The sequence below is a fragment of the Tinamus guttatus genome, unplaced genomic scaffold, assembly GCF_059628265.1.
Source record: "Tinamus guttatus ecotype Peru unplaced genomic scaffold, ASM5962826v1 Tinamus_guttatus_pri_ptg000087l, whole genome shotgun sequence".
Classification (NCBI taxonomy): domain Eukaryota; kingdom Metazoa; phylum Chordata; class Aves; order Tinamiformes; family Tinamidae; genus Tinamus; species Tinamus guttatus.
Window position 1 is genome coordinate 740801 of NW_028288621.1, and position 11908 is coordinate 752708.

An 11908-nucleotide genomic window follows, 5' to 3' on the forward strand; every position below is an offset into this window, starting at 1 on the left:
CCAAGGGGCCGCCCCTGTGCGCAGGGCCCAGAGCGCAGCAGCGCAAGCTGCGAGCTCCCTGCCGTGGGGAGAAGGCAGGAGCTGCCCAGAGCAGGGCCCGGCACTGCCACAGCTGGGAGAGCAGGTGCCACAGCTGCTCTGTGCAATGCACCACTTTGCAGAGGCACCTTTGGCACCAGGGTGCAGCGGGGCCCTGTGTGCAGCAGCCAGGGAGGTGTCCCCATGCTGGGGGAAGGTGTCCTGCCCTCACCACCACAGGGAAGAGCTTGGCCACATCCTCTTTACATTCTCCCTCAGCTATTTGGGCCTGTTGATAAAACTTCCTATCAATCTCTTCTCCACCCTAAAGAGGCCCGGCCTGTTTAGTCTTTCCTCATAACAGGGATATATGTGTCCCTCAATCGCAAATGCTCACCATCAAGATGGAAGTTGTCGCTCTGTGCTGCTGGCTCTGGAGAGCCTAGGAGGGGTGAAACGGCCTCTCCTTAAGCAGAACGAGGGCCCCAGGCCCTTGGTGCCTCCTAGGACAGAAGGAGAGAAGCTGATGTTAGGTACGGTTTTCGAATTGACAGAGAAAGAGGCCAAACACCATCGATATATTGTGCTTTTTAATAATAGGAGAAAGATAATAAGTATTACCAGCTAGCTGGGGTCCGGGCTTTCCCACGCAGGGGTCACACCACGGACCCCGACTACTTCGGTCTTCCCTCTTTTATACCATTTTCACCCCAAAAATGTTCCCCCCTCCCGTTTCTCTGTTCTACTTTCATGTTAATGTTATCTATATTTTATTGCTAACTAGGACATCTGGACAGGCAACCCCTCCATGTGGAACCTCCTGACTTGCCATTTTTCAGGAGTCGTCCTTGTAGATAGGCAACCCTTCCATGCAGAGCCATCTGCCATGCCATTTATCAAGAGTCCTTGCATTTTGAGACTAAGTATTGACTAGCTTATTAGTACACTCTACATTAACTATTTAATCCCCATTAGTACACTCTACATTAACTATTTAATCCCTACACTGGGTGCAGTATCTTTGGGCTGGAGAGCATTCCCCAGGGCAGCAGGACCTCAGCTCTGCTGCACACCGAGGCGCTCCCGGCTGAATGCCTGCGCTCAGGCAGTGCAAGAGAGGACAAGCTGATCCTCAGGAGAGCACACACTGCTCTCTGCATGGGAAGGGAGCTCCCAAGGCCCTGCCTGAAAAGCAACAACGTCACCAGCGTTTCCTTTGTAGCCAAGTGGATCCATCGCACAGAGGGGCAGTAGAAGGACTCGCTGGGGTCGGGATATGGGAGGGAGCGGGTGCTGCAGGGAAAAAGGGCACAAGCAAGGCAGGAGACCGGGAGGCTGCGGGTAGATGAGCTCTAAGGCAGCACTGCCAGCCCAGCGGCACGTGGCACACAGGGAGCAACTGCGTGCGCGGAGCAGCCTGCGTCACTGTGGGCAACGCTGCAGCGACCACCCCTCAGGAAGCAGCTGGCCCCGTTCTTGCTGGACTCATTCAGCCCTCTCTTCAGCTTCCCACAACGAAGCTGCCGTGCTTCTTCGGCCTCTGTGCATGTATCTTGCTTATGGATTCAGGCCCAGAGGGCAGCCTGACATCCTCCAAGAGCCACATTGTCCTGATGAGGGGCAGGATGTTCTCTCCTTCCAGCAGCCTGGAACACAGGAATAAGGAGGTGGGGAAAGGAGACAGAGGAGAGGAGGAGGGCAGCTTTGGCCCAAAGCGCGCTCTCTTGAGATACCCCAGGGCAAGGAAAGGACCCTACGCTCTGCAAAGCTCCAGCCCCAGCTGCGCTTCAGCTGTGAGCGCATTTTGTGCACACTGAGGCCTTGTGCTACTTTGCCCATGAGCCAGGCCACAAAATGTGCTGTGGGAAAGAGGATGGGCTCTGCCCCCATCGCCTGCAGCCCCTGCCCTGGCCTGCTGGCTCCAGGCTCCCTGCTCTTGCAGGCCTGGGCTCCAACCTGGGGTTCTATCTCCTTCCCGGTTAAGAGCTTCCCATCCACAAAGCCATTGTGTGGCACCAGCCCACACAGCATAGGAGCCTACACAGACAACCCTTGCTCCATTTTGTGTAGCTAAAACTACTGCTCTTAACTCTGCTAATTTGTGCACTGCCTTCACTTTCTTCTATTACTTCTTCACCAATGGTAATATTTAATGCAACAGCCTTTTATAGCTGTTTACCATTTAGTCTTTTTGCTGAAGCATCTCTAAACCACATGTTTTCTGTTGGTGTTTCATCGATGACAGATGGTACATTCAGAAAGCTTAAGAAAGTTTAAGAGCTTGTCCCAGTGCTAAAGGATTTGTTTTTACAGGCATCTGCAATTTGGGAACCTTAGTGTGCCCTTCAGTTAGTTGCATATTTTCTGCTACTCCTGTTAGGTAGGCACATCATTTTGTGGTAGTGGGGTTTGGTGCAATTCCTTCTGGGGGAGCAATCCCCTTTAGGATTGCTTCTAGCAAATTAAACGGTCCTCTAGTTTGCACAGGTTGTCCTTGATGTATTATCTCAACCTGTTTAACTACTGGGACTAAGGATAAAAGTCTTTTTTCTCCCATTCAGAATATTGTAGTTACCTTTCTTAAATGCAGTCAAGCTAAACAATAAAGAATAAACCATATACTTTTGTTCCATAAGGGACAGCCTGTAAGCAAGTTACACTAAGTAACAGTAAGTTACTGTAACAACAAGTTACAGTAAGTTCATAGCAGTAAGTTACTTGTTGTAACTTACAGTAAGTAGCATGATCAGCAAAACCCCATTCAGCTGTAAGAGCGTCGTGGGGGTGTTCTGGTCCCAGTGACTGAAATGTTTCTAATTCTCCAGTCGGAGTTTTGGCTGACTCTTTGTGTTCTAATTCCCACTTCCAAGGTTTGCTTTTCCTTAAGAGCAAATATAAAGGATGAGCAGTGATAGAAAATCCAGGTAGGTATTTTCTCCAATATCCTAAAGTTCCCATCAATTGTTGTAATTCTTCCCTTGACCGGGGCATTTGCAGCTCTTCAATATTTCTTAAGGTATCATCTGCAGGAATCCCTGCACTGCCAGCTATCCACCAAGTCCCTAGGAATTTTACCTCTTTGCTTGATCCCTGGCATTCCTCAGGTGGTACCTCAATGTCAGCTTCAGGTAGGATTTGCCATACTGCTGTGGCTACTTTCCCAACCTTCTTGGGAAAATCACCCCCAATTAAGGATGTCATCTATGTACTCGCATATGCATTGGCATATGTATATGCATTATAAATGTAAATTGTCACACACTACTCTACCAATAACTGAAGGAAATATTATGGCAGACAAATTGATGATGGCAGCAGTACTGCCGTGCAGTTTGGAGCAAGCCCGATTATCTCACCATTTCTTTCATAAAAATGCTGGGCTGGGAGAGAGAGCAGAGAGCTGGGCCTGTTCAGCCTGGAGAAGAGAAGGCTGAGAGGGGATCTAATCAGTGTATATAAATACCTCAAGGGAGGGAGTGCAGAGGACGGGGATGGTCTCTTTTCAGTGGTGGCCACTGATAGGACTAGAGGAAATGGCCGGAAACTGAAACATCAAAAATTCCATAGGAACTTAAGGAAAAATTTCTTAACAGTGAGGGTGACAGAGCACTGGAACAGGCTGCCCAGAGAGGTTGTGGAGTCTCCTTCTCTGGAGATCTTCAAAACCCGCTTGGATGCAGTCCTGTGCCACGTGCTTTAGGTGTCCCTGCGTATGCAGGGGGGTTGGACTAGATGATCTCTAGAGGTCCCTTCCAACCCTAAGCATTCTATGATTCTATGATTCTATGCCTCTTCCTTACGTAAACAACTTGCTTTGCCCTGAGAACAAGCCACAGAAATTGTCAGTGCATGCCCTGATTGTCAATGTATTACACCAGTATCATCTTACACAGGAGTGAATCCTCGAGGTTTACGAACTAATGAATTTTGGCAGAGTGATATCACACATATATCAACATGTGGCCAACTGTGTTATGTGCACGTTAGTGTGGATACCTTCCCAGGGTTTCTGGTAGCCACTGCACATACTGCAGAAAAGGCACGGAATATGAAACACCTCTGCTTAAGATGTTTTGCCACTATGGGCATTCTGAAAGCAATTAAAACTGATACTGGTCCTCCTTATGTTTCACAAACAATTTCTGTCTTCCTAGAAGACTGGGGTATACAACATGTTACAGGTATACCGCATTCCCCCACTGGACAAGCCATTACTGAACGTGTCCATGGGACTCTCAAGGCTATGTTAAATAAAAAGACAAAGAGGAAATCCTATGGACAGTGCTACCCCACAGGAACAGTTAGACAAAGCAGTCACAGCCACAGGAGAATTCCAGCCAAGTCCAGGAGTCAAAAACCATTGAGCCATCAGAGTGAATCATGAATCATTTATAAACATTTGGTGCAGCAGGGAATAGATGTAGTGATGTTTGCAATTCTATGCTTTTATGTATATTGATCTTAACCTATATAATTAAGAGTTTATGTTTCTATGTACTTTGATCTTCACCTATATTCTCTTTATATATAACCTATATATATTCAATTTATTCCTCAATGACCTGGATGAAGGCACAGAGTGCTCCCTCAGGAAGTTTGCTGATGATACCAAACTGGGAAGAGTAGCTGATACCCACAAGGACTGCACTGCCATCCAGAAGGACCTGAACAGACTGGACAACTGGGAGGTGAAAAACCTCATGCAATTCAACAAGTCCAAGTGCAAGGTCCTGCACCTGGGGAGGAATAACCCCATGCATCAGCACAGACTGGGGACTGACCTTCTGGAGAGCAGCCCTGCCAAGAGGAACCTGGGCGTCGTGGTAGACGAAAAGTAGACCACAAAGCAGCAGTGTGCCCTTGTGGCCAAGAAGGCCAATGGGATCCTGGGGTGCGTTCAGAAGAGCGTCTCCAGCAGGTCGAGGGAGGTGATCCTGCCCCTCTACTCAGCCCTGGTGAGGCAGCATCTAGAGTATTGTGTCTTGTTCTGAGCCTCACAGTACAAGAGGGACGTGGTGCTGCTGGAGAGAGTCCAGTGCAGAGCTACAAGGACGATCAGGGGCCTGGAACATCTTCCCTATGAGGAGAGTCTGAGGGAGCTGAGACTGTTTAGCCTGGAGAGGAGAAGGCTGAGAGGGGATCTAACCAGTGTCTATAAGTACCTCAAGGGAGGCAGTGAGGAGGATGGTGCTGGCCTCTTTTCACTGGTGGCCACCGACAGAACTAGAGGGAACGGCCACAAACTGAAACACCAAAAGTTCCACAGGAACTTAAGGAAAAAATTCTTGACAGTGAGGATGACAGAGCACTGGAACAGGCTGCCCAGAGAGGTTGTGGAGTCTCCTTCTCTGGAGATCTTCAAAACCTGTGTGGTCGCGGTCCTGTGCCACGTGCTCTAGCTGGCCCTGCGTGTGCAGGGGGTTTGGACTAGATGACCTCTAGAGGTCCCTTCCAACCTTAAGCATTCTATGATTCTATGTAAGGGTAAAGCTGGGGGGTGGGAGAGGCTTTGCTGACTGCTGTGAGGGGTAGCAAGGGGCCAGGTTATTGGCTGCAGCCTGCTGCAGAGAGCAAGTGCCCAACTCCTCTAAGAGGGGGACCCCAATCCCTTCACAACCTGCGTTTTCTACTGCTGGGTTTGCCAAAGAAAAGACACGACACACGGTGAAGAGACAGGATTGTTTCTTTAATGAGGCCTGTGTGCAGAGCAGCCTGGCATCAGGACGTGGCCGAGCGCCAGCAGCAAAGACTGACACCTTGCAGAGGGCAGTGCCGCCTCTCCCACGCTCTCCTCAGGCGGTTGCACAGGCCTTCCTGGGTGCCCGTGGATGCAGCCCCCTTCCCTGCAGCTCTCAGGATCAGCATGGTTTGGGTGGCCAGGGAAGAGATGGATGGGCTGCTGTCCTCCTGCAGGCCTTTCAGGGCTGAGGGGGGAAGCACGAGCTCAGATGAAGCCCCCATATCCCCTAGGCCTCTCCTCCTACCACCACCAGTCCCACCCAGCTCTTGCCACAGCCAGGATGGACCCAGGGGCTCTAATGGATTAGCTGGCTAATCCAGCTGCCCAGGAATGTGCCCAAGGTGCCTGAAATCTCTCTCTACTCTCCCCACACCACTCCTGCTCCGCTCCTCTCGGGCAGCAGAGCCCTCCTCACCTACGCAGGGATGGGAGCTCCTTGGACAGGGTCTCTCTTCATCCCCCCAGCCCCGTGTGACACCCTGCTTGCCCTCACTCACTCTCACAGATGACCTCCACCGTCTCCTTGCTCTGCTCCCTGGTGTGCTGCCCAGCATGCCCTAGGCACACACACAGCGCCCCATAAATGCTGCTCCTCAAAGCTGTTCCCCCCAGTCCTGCCCACCTGGCCAGGCACCCACCTCCCCTTGGGCAGGGCTCACCCCAGTCCCCTTTCCCCAGTGTAACCCGCAGGGCTCCTGCTGCGAGGGGCTCCCACCGGCCCCACCACTGCGGGCAGAGATGGCTGAGAGTGACAGGGAGCCTCCAGGCGCCCAGGCGCTGCCTCAGGCACAGGGGGCTGCAGCAGTCACAGGGCTGCTTTTGCTGCCAGCGCAGCAGCCGGGGCTGAGGCCGAGCTGTCCCAGAACAGAGATGGAGCCCAGGGCTCGGGGCTCACCCAGAAACCTCACGGCCGCCTCGCGCAGGGACTCCTGGCTGCTCTCCAGGTAGGACAGGCTCTGGCGCAGGTATTCGTCCACCCTCCTCCTGCCCCTCCTCCCGGCCAGCTGGGGAGAGCACAAGGCTCAGCACACAACATCCTCTCGCCGTCCTTCCCCCAGGAGCAGCCGGCCTCCCCCTGCCACCACACTCAGGACCCCCGCAGAGGCTGGGCAGCGCCGAGCCAGCGTTGGAGGCAGCAGAGGGACAGCTGCTACCCCGCGCGCTGAGGGGCCCTCCTGCTGCAAGGCCCAGCTGGGCCAGGGGCAGCTGCAGCACCCAGGGCTCAGCACAGGCAGAGGAGCCTGCAGAAGAGCCCGCGAGGGCTGCTCCTTCACCCGGAGCCGTCAGCCACACACACTGGGCACGCAGGAGGAAAGAGCTGCTCCAGGCTGGGGCTGCGGCCTGGGGACTGTCCTTACCAGGCACTTGCTGATCAGCCAAGTCTGCTGGTTCTGAGCCAAGCGCCTCAGCTCCTTCCACTTGAGGAGCTTGGCGGCACCAAGGAGGGCTTCCTGAGCAGCCTGCACATGGAAGAAACGGGGAGATGACACCACAGCCCATGGGACAAGAGCCTGTGCCCTCCCACCCTCCTCCTTTTGACAAGACTCAGGGCATTTGCTGGCTTTTCATGGCAAGGGGCAGCAGCAGGGCACTGAATCTGCTTTGGGGTCCTTGGCCCCCGTCGCTGAGCAGAAACATGGAGAAAGCACCACCTGAGCCACTCTGTCCTGAACAGGCAGCACAGCAGAGGCTCCCCAGAGCTGCTGAGCTGCAGCCAAGGCCAGCAGGAGGCTGAAGGGCTGCAGCCCCAGAGACATCCAGGCAGGACTCAGCCAGGACTACCTCCCACGGCTATTCCCAACGTGGCTACTCGGCTCCCCAGTGTGCCCCATTGCTCAGCCGTACCTCGACCACACTGGGGCTCTCATCCTGCAGGTGGAAGAGTAGTGGCAGCGTGCTCGTGTGCACATGCTGCTTCATCTGCTCCTTTGCAGTGCCCGCTGCTGTCTCCATGAGCTTGCTGAAGAGCTGCATGGAGAGCTTTCGTGTGTGCTCGCGCTCCTGGTGGCAAGGAAGAGAGAACTGCTCAGCCCTGGCACCGCACGTGGCAGCTTCCTTCACAGGCTGCATTGGTGCAACGCAGCCCTGCAGCCCAGGACAGCACGGGCAGCACAGGACAGTATCCCAAGAGCCCCAGACAGAAAGGCTCCTGGCAGCCTCCCACACACCAGCCAGCCCCACGGCTCTGCCCCCCGCCTTACATCCTCAAAGAGTGGCAGGAGTTTCTCAGCCAGCTCTGGAGCCATGTCCGTGAGTGCTGGTCTCTCCAGGACACGGACCACATGGCTGAGCACGAGAAGGGCCTGGCTGCTCATGTCCCTGTCCTCGTCCTGCAAGTGTCTCATGACCAGAGGCATCAGGACATGCATTTTTCTGACCTGTATGTGGGAAGTACAAGCTCAGTTTAAAAAAAGAAGAAAGAAAGAAAGAAAAAAAAAAACAGAAAAAAAAGACTACCCTGGCACCTTATTAGACAGCAGCTTCCCTCAGTCTCACACCCTATCAAACACAGCTTGCTAGGTGCTGGGCTGAGATCTGCAGCCCCCTCATCTCCCGAGGCCCAGCAAAGTCCAAGCTAGCCTGTTCCCTAGCACCCAGCGCCCAGCTCACACAGCTTCCCTCCAGTGATGCCCTGCTCACCATCTCCTGTCTGCTGCACAGCACGAGGAGGCTTCTGAGTCCCAGCTTATGCATTACCCTGCTGTGACTCTTCAGGGACACCACAGAGATTCCCAGCAAGACATCTTCATCTGCCTGAAGGTCACTGCAGGCCATCAGCTGCAATGCACAGCACAGAGAAGGTGGCAATGGCTACAGCACTGCCTGTGTCGGACACCACTGGATCCCAGATGTAGCTCAGGGCAAGGGCAGCGGGCTCAGAGGAAGGCTGGCCCAGAGGCAGCAGTGACTGCAGGGAGCCCCTGGGACCTCCCTCCCTGCCTGGGGCCTCAGGGCACAGCGCAGGGCACAGCTTTGGCCTGCTCCTTCCCTCCCTGCACCAGCCTCCTGTCCTCATGCTTTGGAGGAACCCTTCGACAGAGACGCGACACAAAAGAGACATCAAAAACACGTGGGGACAAGAAGGAGCCCGCTGCAGAGGGCTGAAGGCCGAGGGGACTCATGGCAGATCACCCACTGCCCCACTTGTGCTCGTTGCCCTCCATCCCACAGCTGGGGCTAGCAGACAGCACTGGAGCTAGAAGCACCCCAGAAGGGCAGTGCCCACACGAGGCTCACCTCCACCAGGAAAGCCATGGCAGGGATCTCTGTGCAGGGCTCCTCGCCCAAGAGCAGCACTGCCAGCTGTTGAAATAGCAGAAGGCGCAGCGCTCTTGGGCTCTTCCTCATCTCTCTGGCGGAGGGAAGAAGGCTCTGTGAGGCCTGAGCAGCCCAGGCAGAGCTATCCTGAGACTGCACCCTCACTTCCTCCCATCACATCCCTTGGGCCACCACGCACAGAACAAAGCCACCTTTGCGTGGAGAACTGGGCACCCCTGTGGGCTCTGAGAGTCACCCTGTGCGCAGGGGTGAAATGCTGCAGCAGAGTGGGGAGACAGGGGCTCTCACCTGGCCAGCAGACCCACTCCCTGGTGATGGGTCTCAGTGTGCAGGAGCATATCCCAGCTGCCCTTCTTTGCCATGGCCAGCACCACGTTCTCGTAGCCGGCCCGGCACAGCAGTGCTTTCATGGTCTGCACTGCAAGCCTGTGTGCAGAGAAAACAGCCACTCACACTCGCACCCCTGGCCCTGCCTGCAGCCCTGCCTGGCGGGGACGGCGGGGACGTGATGGAGCACCTCATGGGACTGCTGCACGTGGACTCCTCCCTTCTGCATCTCCCCCACAGCACGTCCGACTGCTCCTGCTCCAGCGCTGCCAGGAAAGAGCTCTGGAAGAGCAGCGCCAGCAGCAGCTGGGGGAAGAACGCCCCTAGCACGTGCAGGCAGTGGGGCTGGTGGAGGATCTCCTGGAGCACACGCGTTGCCTGCAGAAAAAGCCCAGAGACAGCCCTTGCTGCTGACATGTCCCTCCCGTGCTGCTGGAGCTCGGGGGTGAGGCTCCTAGCAGTGCCCTGCGCCTTGGCAGAAGTAGGAGGGGGTGCCTGGCCTGCCTGGCCAGAGCAGAGCCATGGCAGCTCCTGGGGCTCGGCACCTGGGTGCCACAAAGCCACCACAAGCCTTCCTGGGCAGTGAGGACATCCCCCTGGAGGGCCACACGTAGCCTGGAAGCTACCCTGGTTCCCCTGACTTGGCCCTGATGACGTTTCTGCTGCCTGGAACCCTAACGTGGCCCTGGCCCCTAGTCCTGTCCCCAGAGCAGGCTGAGCGCGTGCCGCACGAGGCAGGGCCATGCAGAGGCGGAGGGAGACAGCCAGCTGCTCAGGCCAGCTCCGTGTGTCTGGGTGTGCAGAGGGCCCCAAGCAGGCCCAGCAGCCCAGCAAGCTGGCGCTGGCCAGGGCCCTGCCAGCTGTAGCCCCCGTCCCGCGCTGGGCCTGTCCGTCCCGGGGGAGGCCCTGGCCTGGGGCTGCATGGAGAAGGGCAGCGGGAGCCCTGCCTCTCGACGCAGGGGCAAGGGCAGCCCGAGGGGAGAGCGGGGCTTCCTCCACAAACTCACGGCCAGGGAAGAGACAGGCGAGGCCGTTTCCTCGGGCAGCCGCCAGTCCTCCAGCGCAATGAGCAGCTCCGGCAGCACCCGCTCCGCGGCGCCAGGCCTGGACACCAGCACCTTCCACATGGCCCTGGCGGCACTGCGGGCCCAGAGCGCTTTGTCAGCGGCTGCCGCGGCTGCAGCCCCGTGACCTGCGAGGCCGCAGCCCTGTCCCTGCCCACTGCCCCTGGCCAGCACAGACCTGTCACATGAGGGGGAGCAGCTCAGCAGGCTCGCAACCACCTTGTCTGGGCATGTGCTGCTCAGCAGGAGAAGAGCTCTGTCCAGGCTGGGCCGTGCAGATGCATCTCGCACGGCCAGGATGTTTTCCCACATGTTCTTCACGAGCCTTGGTGCCTGCAGACCACATGGCAAAGTGTGAGGCTGCTGCCACACTGCAGCCCTTTGCACAGCTCCCGCGGAGAAGGTCTGCCCTTGCCACCACTCTGGGCTGGCCACAGAGGCAGTTGGGTGCCTGGTACACGAGCACTCAGGGGAAAAACAAGCCCCCAAAGGGCCTGAACCCCGGCTGTGCCACCCGCAGGCTACTCACATGCTCCAAAAGGCACGCGTCATCCGTGACGAGCTCGTCCAGCATGTGAGCAGCCGCCTGCGTGTCGTAGCTGCTGCAGGCTCTCATGCCCCGGATGGCTACGAGGATGGCCTCTGCCTTCTCATCTGGCTGGAGGTGTTTCCCAAAAATCTAGGGCACAAAAGAAGGCAGCCCCGAGAGAGATGTCACAGCCAGGCTCCCAACTGTGTTGCCTGGCTGAGCAGCGCGTGGCCCTGAAGAGCGACATCGGGCAGCGAGTCCCTCCAAGCCAGGAGCTGGGGCTCTGCTGGCTTGGGTGATGGTGCTGGGATGGGCCTGGGTGCTTGGGGTTAAGGTCCCCACCCACTGCTCCTGCAGGGAAGCAGGGCTTGCAGGATGCAGGAAGGAAGACCCTGGCTAGTCCTGGCCTAAGGAAAGTGCAAGCCCTCTCCTCAGCCCCACCTGGCAGCCACCTCTCTCTGCGTCCACGTTGCAGGCTGACCCCACAGCTGGGGTCTCCCAGCCAGGGAGGTGCTCCTTACCCTGCTCATTTCCCTGGTGTCCCTGGACCAGGAAAGCCTCAAGGTGCCTGCAGTTTCCCACTCCTCTCGGAGCTCTTGCTGCCAGGCACTCTCCTGTGACGGCTCCCTGCCTGCACAGGAAGGGAAACACAGGGCATTTGGCATGAAGGTTGCACAGCTGGACACGGCCCACGGAAGGCATCAGTGACAAATAGCCCCTGGCAGGCAAAAAGGCCCTAGAAGGAAAGAGTGGGCAGCAGGACGCCCAGGGAGGTGCTGGGCCTATTGCAAGGGGTGGGCAAGGGGAATTGCTTGCAACCACACAGAAATTCTTACTCTCTCCCTGCAGGAGGAACTCATAGAGGTGCCACAGGGCCTCCGCGGCCTCGTCACTGCGCCCCTCGTCCTTGCAGGCACCGCACAGGGTGAGATGTCCCACCAGCTGCCCCAG

General features: G+C 56.5%; 1 pseudogene; it reads right to left on the bottom strand.

Moving 5' to 3' along the window:
• Nucleotides 1–5876: 5876 nt before the first annotated feature.
• On the bottom strand, nucleotides 5877–9447 carry LOC148595529 (maestro heat-like repeat-containing protein family member 7; annotated as a pseudogene).
• Nucleotides 9448–11908: the final 2461 nt, after the last annotated feature.